Here is a 12,658-nt window from a genome sequence, read left to right on the forward strand (position 1 = left end):
TTGGTGGGCGGGTGGGCAGGGGCAGTGGCCCACCTGGGGCCCTTTTTAAAGCCCATCGCCTGGGTCCCTTCCCCAGAGGTTAGGATTTAATTGAGGGAGGTGAGGCCCAGGCAGGGGGATTTTTTTTCAAGCCCTCCCCCCCAGGACAGGAAAGCAGGGCCAGGTCTATGGAACAGGGTGGCAGTAAGGCAACTTTCCTTTTCCACCCGGGGGGTTAGAGTTGGGGAGATGACAAGAAGGCTCTCCAAAAGCAGACACCTGCAGGGGAGGGCAGAGCGGAGGGCTCTGGGAGATGAGAAGCAAGTTCTAGGAACTCCCTGAAGTCAGCCACCCATCCTGCTTTCACTGGTATTGGCTGGTGTAGACACCTGCCACTCTGTCTTTTTCCCTTTCGCTCACCAGCAACCTAGCAGAGCCATCTGTGAGGGCCTGCACACCTGCTGTAGGGCCCATGGTGGGTATCAAAGGGTCTGTGTACATCTAGCCTTACCTGCCAGTGTGCATAAGCCAAAGGCTGTTATCATCACTCCTCCCCCCACCCCAGATGAGTGCTAACCAAAGAATCCCAGTTATTTCCCCGAAATCCCAAACCCCAAGAAGACCTCTGTTCTGCTTTGCTCTGCTCTGCTCAGGGGCCCTCCGGCCATGGCCAGGAGGGAGGTGGCCCTCCTGACACGGCTGCTTACAGGACCTGCCGGGTCTCCAGGGTGGTAAGACAGGGCCTCGGTCAGAGACAGAACAGAGGTTGGAGGTGAGGGGTCAGGAACCAGGGCGTGGGGAAAGCACGAGATTCCCGCCTATGCCCCAAGCCCCACATATCCATGTTTTCAGCAGACATTGAGAGCCCACCATGGGCCAGGCACCAAACTAAATGTTCAAAGTACCACGAGAAACAATGTGGATTTTTAAAACATCTCTACCCTCACAGAGGCTGTCATTCTAGTAAGAAAGGCCAGAAATAAGATAACGAGTCAACTCCTTGGTAGGTTGGACCAAAACAGAGCCAAGGGGTACAAAAAACAGGGAAGAGGCTGGTCTGCATTCACTGGGGTAGGGAGAGTATTCTGGGCAGAGGGAAGAGGAATTGCAAGGGCCCTGAGGCGGGGGCCGTGCTGTGGGCTGTGCGGGTGGGGAGGAATCCAAGAAGGAAGAGAGGATGAGGTTAGGCAGGTGACCACAGGGTTGACACTGCTAAGGGACAGCACAGTTGCCATTAGTGTTGCTTTCCCTCTGAGCGAGCTGGGAAACTTTGGACAGCTTTGAGCAGCCGACTGATGTGACCTGACAGGCACGCGGGCTTTGTCACCGAAACTTGACTGCAGGAGGCAGGGGTGACACAGCGAGGAGTCATGGCAGAGAGTAAGGGCGGGGCCCAACCTGTTGGCAGTCACCCGGGGAAACAGTCCAGGGGTGTTTTGACAGGGAGGCCAACAAGGTTTACGAACCAAGCAGAGGCAGAGCAGGAAAGGGCGAGGAGAGATGAGGCATTCCCGGGATTTGGAGGAAGGGGTAGCTGTTTACTGAGGGGACAGGTGGGGGTGTGCTGGGGATGGGGAGAGGAGGCACTAGTGGGGGAAAAGTGTGTCAGGCGACACTCGAGGAGCCTTTCCGGCATCTTGCTTGTGATGTCAAAGAAGCTGAGCAGGCTTCATGTCCTGTTTCTGAGCACTGGACCCTAAAAGGCCTCCCCCCACAGCCCTCCATCACCCCTCCAGAGTCTCTTCACCCTCCTCTAAGGAAAAACAAAGGCCTTGAGGCCCCTCAGCTCCTGGAAATGCCAGAGACCTTGTCCCCTCAGGTCAGCCAACCCCAAGGAAACTCCACTCAGGGTGAAACCACTTCAAATAGAGACCAACGTTCCAGAGTAAATAGTGAGAAAAAAAAACTGTTTAACCAGGACTTGATTTCGAAAATGACACTTGAATGGTAAAAATAAGTTGTTTCATCTGTAACAAAAGGGAACTTCTAAATGCAACGGGATGCCAATTCTTAGCAGTAACAAAGTGCTAACGAGTTTGGTTGGAAGTTCAAAGCTTCCCTTCCAGGCCCCCCTCGCCACCCCTCCCCCACCAAAACATCTAGAGGCCCAAAGGCCCCCAATTCGCCCCTGACATTCACACACCATCAGAGGGGCATTTTAGCAAAAAGATGCAAGGCCTTCATCAGTTATCCCAAGGGTCTCTCTTGATGCTTTGTTCTTCAAAGGGCCCTCTTTGAGAAACTCCCATCATGCCTCCCGCTTGGGGGACGCCTCTCTGGTGGAGACGGCGTGACTCCCCAGGATATGGACCCCAGCTGCACTGCCCTGCCGCTACCTTGAGGCTCCAGGGCAAGAAGGATGCAACTGGTGAGCCAGGAGGGATGTCTGGGTAAGAACAGATTTCACGTGGTCAGTCCTTACTATTTCTCCGACGTGACAATGCTGCTTACCCACACGACAGAGTCGCGGCCACCCAGACAGCCATTGTCTGGAGAATGAGGAGCCCCTAGATGCAGCCAAAGGCATTCTAAAATACCTGAATCCCTACCCCAGCTGCCACCCCACGAGGGACGCCATCATCTAAGCCGCCAAAAATGTATATAGATCCTTCCCTGTCCGGCAGCTCCCTTCTACAACCTCAATGTCTTTCTAAAGCACAGGCTCTCACATTTTCTCCTTTGTTTCGCGGCTTTTTTTTTTCTTCATGGGCCCAACTCCCAAGACAGGGTGGTATTACCCCTGCAGAGCTCAGCCCCCACAAAGCTACAGTTTATGTAATCATTCCAGAACTCACAACCCCTGAAAACTTTGAGGAATGTTATTAGGCCCTGTAGGCCAGAAGGGCCGTTTCCATGGTAACAGCAGCTCCACACTAAGGAACCAAGGCCTTTCCTGTCCTGCAGGCCTCTTGGAGTTCAGGCCGCTGCAGAGAAACACGGGCCTGGAGCCTGAGAGACCCTTCCAGGGGCCCTTCCCCCACGGGGCCTAGAACCCACGACCAGGACACACCCCTGGTCCCTGGGCACTCAAGGGCCACACCTCCTGCCCCAGGTAGCCCATCCCATGGTCTTATCATAAATCCATCCATATGCGTCCGTTCGCACGTCCCAGTCTGAGGTCTCGAAAAGTGGGCATGGACGTGAGAGAGACTCCCGCTCAGAGTTGGCTTTGCCACGGTGTAGCCCGAGGACAGCCTGGCCTCTGTTTGGAGCAAGGTGGAAATGAAAACCGAGTCTCTACTTGGAACAATGCTCTTTCCAGGATATTAAGGGACTCCAGGCCCAGAGAGCTTGACTCTGCCCCTTTGACCTTGACCTGAAGATAAAACACCAGCGTCCTTCTCGCCTGAACAAGACACATGGCCTTCATCTGATAGGGAAGTTTGGAAATGAAGAGAGTGGCCCTCAGGGGAACACTGGAATCACTGTCCATGTAAGGCTTTCTCTCTCCTGTTTGTTGGCTTTCTACCTTGCCTGATCTAGCCCAGCTGTGGCACAACTGCTCAAGGGGAACCGCATTCAGCCCCCTAAGAGACACCCCAATGCCCCTCCCACACCCCCACCACGGGACTCATGACATCTTGCTAAAGCCCAAGAATTGGGCTGTAGAGCTCACAGGGCCAAGGCTGGTCTGTGTGCGCCCCACCCCTGCTGCCCCCATCAACAACAAACTTGGCCTGGGCCTTGAGTTTACTTGCAAGTTTCTTCGGAAAATTCTGAGCTAAGGCTGGAAAAAACAGATATTTCTGCCAATGACACTGAACTTCCCCTGATTCACATGGAGTCAGACCTTCTGATACCTCCTGAGTTTAGCAGGGGGTTAAAATAGAGAGCCTTGGGATTGTGGGCCGTTCCCTTGAGAACGAGAGAAAATTCACACATAAGACAGAGTAAGGGGCAAGGGCAAAGCTGAATGGCACTATTAAAATTCAGCAGCACACACCTGGGTGGCTCAGTTGGTTAAGTGTCTGCCTTCAGCTCAGGTCATGGTCTCAGGGTCCTGGGATGGGTCCCGAGTCGGGCTCCCTGCTCAGTGGCGAGTCTGCTTCTCCCTCTCTCTCTGCTGCTCCCTACCCTCTCAAATAAATAAAATATATTTTTTTAGATTTTATTTATTCATTTGACAGAGAGAGCAAGAGACATAAGCAGGCAGAGCAGCAGAGGGAGAGGGAGAAGCAGGCTCCCCACCGAGCAGGGAGCACGATGTGGGGCTTAATCCCAGGACTCTAGGATCATGACCTGAGCTGAAGGCAGTTGCTTAACCAACTGAGCCACCCAGGCGCCCATAAAATCTTTTTTTTTTTTTTTAATATAATAGCAATTCACAGAAGGAAGCTTTCGGGGTAAGCCAACTTGAAGATTGGGGGAGGGTGGACAGTTGTGGGGATCTTGGCTAAAGGAGAAGATTTCCATAGAAGGGGATGGCCAGGCAGGGGGGGCAACAGAGCCGAAGCACGAAGGTGGGAATGCCCCTGGTCTGCACAAGCAGCGAGAACCATCCATAGAAAAACAAGGTCTGCTTACTTCATTTAGAGGACTTTCTAATACAGATCCAGCCACTGGACATTGACCAGTCACCTGCTCTAGGGTCAGGCACCATGCTGGGACCCGCAGGGGACCTGAGGCTGGTTCAGCAGCACCAGGATCAGCACACCAGGACAAAGGACCAGAACAAAGTAATGTGCTGTGTAAGGTTGGGTACCCCAGGAGCCCATACAGAGACAAGGATCCGAGTGCAGGTGGTTTATCTGGGAACAGACAGAGAAGGGAAGGCAGCCAATAAGCAGGTGACCACTGTGGGCTCCCAAGACTCAGTCCAGCTGGGGAGCGTCTGAGAGTCGCTGCACAGAACAATCACTCCAGAATGTTCTGCCACAGGGTGCGGGAGCTGGGGTGTTCACCCACCAGCCTCCAGCAGTCATCAGTTGAGGGCTGCTCCCAGGAAGAATTCATCCCCTGGCACTTCCTACCCGCTAGGTGGCTGGAGACAGCCCCCCAGACATGGAGACACACGTGCTGGCAGCTGTGTGCACAGAAATGGGGAATCCAAGAGCGTGTGGGTGAGGCATCAGTAGCATCTGCTGCCCACGTGGCTGAAAGACGGGGGAAGAGGATGTGGACTTGTGGCCTCAGTAAAGACATCAGGACCGAGATGGTTTCCCAAAAGAAGCCTCGGAAGATCCTCGAGGTTCGTTGTGTTGGGGGGGGTGGGGGGGGGCGCGGGGAGGGTGTTGGCTTATCTCCCATAGAAGCAATGTGAAGAAAAGGCAACCAAACAAGGGTCCGGTGTGAGGGGGACCGAAAAGTGGAACTTGGCAGAGAAGATCAGAGGGGGCCCCTCATTTCCCGAGCCATGTGCAGCCACAGAAGGCATCTGAGCAGGAGTGGCGTGGAGTGGTGTTTGGGAACATTAACCAGGCCAATAAGCAAGGGCGAAACTCAGAGGTGGGGTAGCTGGATGACAAGTCCCCAGGCGAACCACACGCTGGCCACAGCCCCGATCATGTGGCCAGGAAGAGAGATGAAAGGGGCTCCCTTGTGGCTCGGGCCCCAAGCGCAAAGCCCCTGTTTCAGAACCAAGGGTTGCTGCTCAAAGGAGGACCAGCCCCTCCTCGACCCCTCCCGGTCATTCCTTCCGGCAGAGAGGTAGGCCCACTCTCGTTTCTCTCCTATTTTCTTTCTTCCAAATAAACGCTTTTGGCCTCTGCTTTCCGAAAGCTTTGCTCAGTGAGTTTAAACAGCATCTCACAGCATGGCCGAACGATAACAAATGGCGCCTGGTGGCTCGCCTGCTGGTGGCTTAAAAAACAATTGATGACTTTTAATCAGCTGAATGAGCATGGGACAAATGACAGCATGGCCTGAATGCGGCCCAGACGTCATCGGCTGACATCAGTGGGGAGGAGGGAGGTGCCCTTCTGGCGAGCTTCGAAACAAACAGGAGCAGTCCCTGGGCGCTCAGGGCTCCAGGAGGCAGCCCGGCCCACACTCCAAAGCCGCAGCCACCTTCCACACCTTCTGGGGAGAACAAGCTGCAGGAGCAGCAAAGGGTGAGCTTCCAGAAATTACAGAAACCTGCATGTCGCAGCATGAGACCTGGCAGGCCAGAGCTCTGGGCCTCCGGCCATCCCTGATAACCTGGTCGAGTTGGCTTGACTCCAAACCTCAGTTTTCCCCTCTGGCAAATGGAGGCAATGAAGGCGAGCTCGCGTCCTCGGTTAGGTGACACCACGTGTGGGATAACTTTAAGAGAGGCTGAATCTCTAAAGGGCTCCAGCGCAGGGTCCCTTTGTCTCTGTGTTCTGACCTCAGCACTACCACCACCACTGGCCACCCCCTGCCTCCTCCTCCCCAAGCAGCAGATGGGTACTCGTCAAGCCATTCAGACGGAGAAGCGCAAATTAGAGCCAATGAAGCAGAAAGGGCTTGAAAATGAAGGTGTCTATTTATTGAGTACTTCCTAGGTGCCACGCCCTGTGCTGAGTTAAGTTCATGTGCATTGCCTCGTGCTCCCCATCTTACAGACGAGGGAACAGGCTCCGCTACCAGTGTGAGGGGTCCGAACCCACACCTCCGTGGTGGGACAGCTTTGCTCTTGCTCACCCGCCTAGCCCGCACTGGGCAGAAGAACAACATAAAGAAGTTAAGAAGCTGGGGGGGACACGGGGTCCAGGGCAGGAACATAAAAATTCTGTTGAAGAAGAGCCAGAAGTCTGACTAACAGGTCATCCCTCGCTCCAAGCCATAGCACCACAAGACCTCTACACCCGGATTCCTCGCCGATCATCACAAATGATGCACCAAAACTCTGCTTTCCAGGATTCGTCTTTGGCTTTAGCCTAACTGGATGGCAGGCTCTCTCCATACCTTTGGTGCCCACAGGGCCTCTTCTCCGTTTTCCTGAGACTGGTTGTAACTACCCTTTCTCTCCTCTGAACTTCCTGGTACGAAGCAGCCCCTCTCGGCTCGCAGCCCATCCCTGGGTCTGTATCTCAGACCTGGTTCCCTGGGCACAGAAGAAAATGCAGACTCTTCAGCATTCCCCTCATCCCCGCACCCCACCCCACCCCCACACCCTACCACACAGGTAACACCTGCCTGCCCATCCCCCATGCGATCTGCAGGAGCCACACAGGGTTTCTCTCCCAGAGAAGGATCACCCCTCCCTGCCTCGCAGGCTTCCATTGCGTTGCCTGGGAGATGGGCCCCCAAGATAGAGACTGGTGTACAGCAGGTTGACTGGAGGAACAGTTCCTGTGAGGGGGTGAGGGCAGCAGGACGAAGCAGCAAATTTGGACCACAGTGCAGTGGCAAGAGAAGCCACAACCAACCCCATGGAAAGTTCTGGAGCTAGGCTGGTCTTTCAGAGATGGCCCAGATGGAGGCAAGAGGGTTAACCCTCGTATCCCCACTCCCGTGGACCAGTCATGAATACCAGTTGGCCATCGGCGGGGGGGGGGGACGTCTCGTTGGGTAAGGCAGCTCCGCATCCATGAGCTAAAGGCAACTCTGTGGGCAGCCATGCCACCTGCTCCTAAAGAGGAGGGGGGTTCTGGGTGATGCATCGCAGCACCCACTACCCCACCCAGCAAAACTCCTGCTCACCCTTCAACTGGCAGCCCCAGGCTGATCCATCCTTGCCAGACTTCCTAACCACTACCGGAGCGCCTGGGACTCCCCACCATTTCAGTGTTGATGGCTGTGCTGCAAAAAACGTCAGAGAACACCCCATCCTCTGCCTCCAGACATCGAGAAGTAGGGATCACCTCTACCGCCTGAGCCAGAACACTGTTCCTGGCACACAGAGGTCCCTCCCTAAGCACTGAGTTAGATGTATGTTGCATGAGAGGAGCCGGCAGGCCCGTGGGAATGTTCCAGCTTCCACGATTCCCACTCTGTCAGTGCCTCAAAGTGTCTACGTGGCTTATGCCGATGACAGGCAGGCACAGAGGAAGCTTGCTTCTGCCGCCAACCTGGCAACCTCTCTTGGTCTCGGGCCAAGAAAGTCCTGTCCTTGTTCCCTTCCCTGTCCAGCGTTCTGCTGCAAGTCCAGCTCCTAGCTACGAGGGCCAAGTGCATTTAGAGACCTCCGTGCCAGGGAAAGTCCAATGCCACTGCCAACGGCGCTATGTCGCCGTTCTTCTGAAGGAAATTACTATTGATCCCACAGCTCTCCTCCCCATGCTGTTTGCCGGGGACAGCCAAGGATTCCCGTGCCAGCTGGGCTCCCACACGGCTCGACTGTTCCTGCACCAGATGGCCAGACCAACACCCTCTGGCTGCCGCACGCCCCCGGGGAGACTAGGCTCTGACGTCTATCCGCCTGGCTTTTTATGCACGGTGGACGGCGGGGTCAGAGATTACATGGCCAATCCCATCACAATAAAAAATCTCGGCGCAAGGGAAAGATTTCTAAATCCCAGTCCTTATCAACATAACCAACAAGGCAGAGACGCTTTTTCTGTAGCCTTGACTTTCACTGCTTATTCAACATTTATCAGCGGAATGCCTGCTTGGCCAGAGGGATGCAGTGGCAGAGGAGACAGTCCCTACCCTCAAGGAAGTTACAGTCTAGTGGGGTCTGGGTAGGGCCCCTACATCACTGCTCGTTGGAGCCCAGGACGCTTTGGACAACATAAAGCAGAGCGACTGATAGTTAAGCCAGGGCATTGGGCATGAAGCAGGACTTGTCCCAGGCCAACGGGGACACCTGGTCATTCCAGATATAGACACAACCTGACCCAGATGGGGGACTTCAGGTCGTGGGGGCGTGATAGTGTTAGGTCCTGCCACAAGGTGGCGCAATTGAAATACTCGTAACCTTTCTTTGTTTTTGTTTTCTATCTTGATGAAAACTAATCTTTCTTTCCCTTGCCACAGAGCAAGCCAACCCTTCAGTCAGGTGCTGGAGGCAGAGAGTGCTGGTTACGTGAGAGCCCATCCCTACGTGTGGGCGAGTGTAGCAAGCCAATTGTTAGAGACACCCATTAGTACAAATTAAATTAAAATAACGTCAACTTCATTTAAATTTAAATAATTTAAAACATAAAATTGAATAAAGCACATTAAAAACAAAGGTAATAAATACTCAGAAACTCACACTTTCCTAATGACTTCTCTACAGTTCACAATTGCCTCCGTTTCTGAGGTTACGCTGTCGTATCAGGGTGGGAGAAATGCTATTTAATAGTGTGCTCCTGCACACCTCTTCCCAGCCACGGTCGGAGCCATTGCATGAGACTGGCCTTGGTGAGTATTTACATCACGGAAATCAACAGATGCTAAGAATCAGGGCTTTGGGAAGGGGGGGTGGGACAGCCAGTTGCTAAGCACTTACCAGAACTCTGCCGAAACCCACACTTAAGCTTCATCATTTATGTGGCCCATTTTCATGTACTTCAGGCAGGTCTATCACATTCCCCCAAATTACAATGTCCTCCCACCTCAAAAAAAACAAAGTTGGGGAAGGACGGGGTCCTGTTCCTCCCAACACCTCATCTGAACACTCAGGAAGGGGGAGCCGGTAGAGATCAGCCAATCTGATGCTAAATGCCAGGATGGTGGTGAGTTGGGGGGGGGGGTCCCACAGCCAGGTCCTAGACTGCTGCGGAAATCTTACCACCAGCACCATCACTCCAACACCCCGCGCGTGCACGTAATCGACACCTAATATTTGCATGTTCAAGTTGACCTGGCGGCGGGCGGGCAGTGGCGGGGAACTCAAGATGTCTTGCCCGTGATTGGTGAGATGATTTTGGGACTGCCCAGGGCACCACCACTCCTGCTGTCTGAGTGAGTCAGAGCCACTGACTCCAATTAACAAGAGGGTTAATTGGAAAGAGTTTAGCAAGGGGACTATTTACAGAGATGTGGGCAGACGGCAGAAACCACAAGGGACAGGTAAGTGCCCTAGGACGAGCGACAGGGGCAAGCTGCTCCCAGGCCCTGGGCTGAAAGAGCAAGAGTGGGGGCTGTTGGCAGAACAGGAAACCACGCAGCACCCCCGCCCCCGACAAACTGCAACCCAGCCAGGGAAATTGATTCATTCCCCTGTCTCTCGACTCCTCCTGCCAGCCAGACTGACTGTTGGCTGTGTCTCATTGCCCAGACCCAACCAGAAGCCCATGGCCAAGGGTGCCCAAGTGATCCAGTCCCTGAGGGCCAACCTCCTGGGATTCACAGGAAGGAGATGGGGGGGTGGGGGGGCAAACAGATCTGCCCACCAAAGATGGCACTGGCCTCCCCAGTTCCCAAAAACACATGCCAGGGACCACTCACCTGCGTGAAGCCTGGCCCAACAGAACAGACAGCAAGCTGGCTGCAGACCTACAGGTAGACAGGCCGTGGCCTGGCAGAACTACCCCCAGCAATCAGAGAAGACCCGTCGTCCAGAATCATCCCTTTGACCCACATCTCAAATATGGAGGTGTCTTAGCTCCACAGATGTCCCTCATTAAGGCCCTGCACAGCTGAGGATTTGACCTTCATGCTAATAAACTTATTGTTCAGGACCCCTCTCTTGCACAGACCTTGTCCGTGGCCCCAGTAGGGCCCTGGCAGTTATGAGTTGGACCTCTGCCCCTAAAACTCACATATACCTTTGAGCCCCCCAAACTGGGATTTGGCCCTGCCAGTGTGACAAGAGAAGGATCGGGCTGCTTACGCTGGTTTCTCCCATGAGGGGCAAACCCACTCGTGGGATCGGGGCGGACTGAAGTCAGGACGCAGAATGAGGAGACTCTATGCCTTCCCACCCCATGGAGAAAGAGGGGTTTCTGGGGCGCTACCTAGAAAGCAGGACCTAGGAGAAAAGGCTGTACCCTCCCCCCATCTCCCAGACAAGCATTTCCTAATTCCCCTTTGCCCAGGTCTGGAAGAGGGTTAACAGATACAGGGGTAGGCAGAGACCTTCTGCGGCCAAACACTCTGAAAAAGACTGGCACCCCCTCACGCACTTCGAGAGTCACAAAGTGCGTTAGCACAGTGAGGGCCCGGGGGGGGGGGGGGGGGGGGGAGCAGCGTTTGGCTCTATTTACTGTGGGGGTTGCCCAAACTTCCTGGAGCTCTGGCTGAAAGCGAAAGGATGGCTGGAAGGGAGATAAGAATCTTTCCTCGGGTGAGGGTGAGGGCGTGGCCCAAGTCGAGGCCGGACTAGCCTGGAGAGCTGCAGGGAGGAGGCAGTGGCAGCAGAGCACTTGGAGCCAGCTCCCCCAACCTGAGGCAGCTCTCCCAGTCCTCCACAGGCTTGGCTCAGGGTCCCCTTGCAATCTTCCATCTTTAAGCAATGTCTGGGGGGCGATCAGGCGTGGAGGCAGACCGCGAGATAAGCACATTCTCATGGAGTGTCTCCTCCCAGAGCGTCTGGCTTTCCTCCCCATAGAACCGGGGAGAACCACAGTGCCAGGGGGCCCCTGGCAGCAGATGGTCCTGCCGGCCACTCCAACAGGGTGTACGCTTCCAACTGGTTTCCCAGGAACCGAGGTGGGTCTAGAGATACCCCGGACCCCCTTATGAGCAAAGGCACTGTCCCTATGGGGCTGCAGCCTGGCACCATCAAGTGAAATAAGTCTCTAGGAGAAAAAAAGGCGGAGCCTATAGGGGAGGCACTGGCCTTCTCTGAGGGTCTAGAGCCCGGGCCCGTTGGGGGTCAGCCTCAGTCCCGTGAGCCCTCAGAGCTGCCAGGGACGGGAGAAGGGACAGTGCACAGACTTAGCCTCTTTGCAAAAGCCAGCGAATGAAGAGAGGTACTGTTGAAACAGCTGGCAGGACATCAGACCTTCTGGAAGCATCCCTCCCTGCCACTCCCCTTCCTCCCTGTTGAGGACCCATCCTTTCTCCACAGCGGGGGGGGGGGGGGGGGGGGGGAGTATGCGCAGATTGCATCTCCCAGGCCAGAGCGTGGATGAGGCTTTCCTGAGCTTCCTCAAATCACCACCCTCCTTCTTTCAAATATGACACATTGTCCAAGCTAATGACCTCTGCCCCCTCCTTAATAAAACAACCCTCCACTTTCCTAGAGCAGGCAGAGACTCACGGGGTCCCTTTGTTTTCCAATGAGATGCTTTTTCTCCCTGATTCCCCTCCTTTCAGGCCGATTTCTGTCTGTGTCTCCCCTCTCAGAGCAAGGCTGCCCTAGCTTCCCCGCTCACCTTGGCCGCGAGTGGAAGCCAACCTGGGCGGAGGTGGGGGCAGTCTCTGATCCAAAGTACAGATGGGCCGTGTTAGCATTCGGCTTTCAGACTCACGCTCGGAGTGGTGCTTCGAAAAGGGTTCTGGGTCAGAGTACAGTCTGGCCTTGGGACTGACTTTCCAAGAGGAGCCAAGCAAGCTGGCGGGCAGAGCTAGCCTTTTCGGCAGCAGGTACTCTGGGCAGAAATGGACCCAACTATACCCAGGAACAACGGGAACAATAAATACATGTCACAAGCAGCAAACGGGCCAGAGCACGGCAGCAGGCCACCCAGCCCTAGAGGGGTGTAGGAGGGCGTCTGGCACCTACCACCTTCTGGAATGGAACAGAGGTGCAGCCGAGAGCTCTGGGCTTCCCCCTTGACTGGATATGGCCCTACACACGCAAAAATCCTACCTAAAGTGCTGGAGAGCCCAGGAATCTGAGTGTTGGTCACTGTGGCAGCTCGGGTCCTCGGGATAGCAGACACCAACATGGAATCAGACATTC

This window comes from Mustela putorius, unplaced genomic scaffold (assembly GCF_011764305.1).
Source record: "Mustela putorius furo isolate JIRA1106 unplaced genomic scaffold, ASM1176430v1.1 tig00003836_pilon_pilon_pilon, whole genome shotgun sequence".
NCBI lineage: Eukaryota > Metazoa > Chordata > Mammalia > Carnivora > Mustelidae > Mustela > Mustela putorius.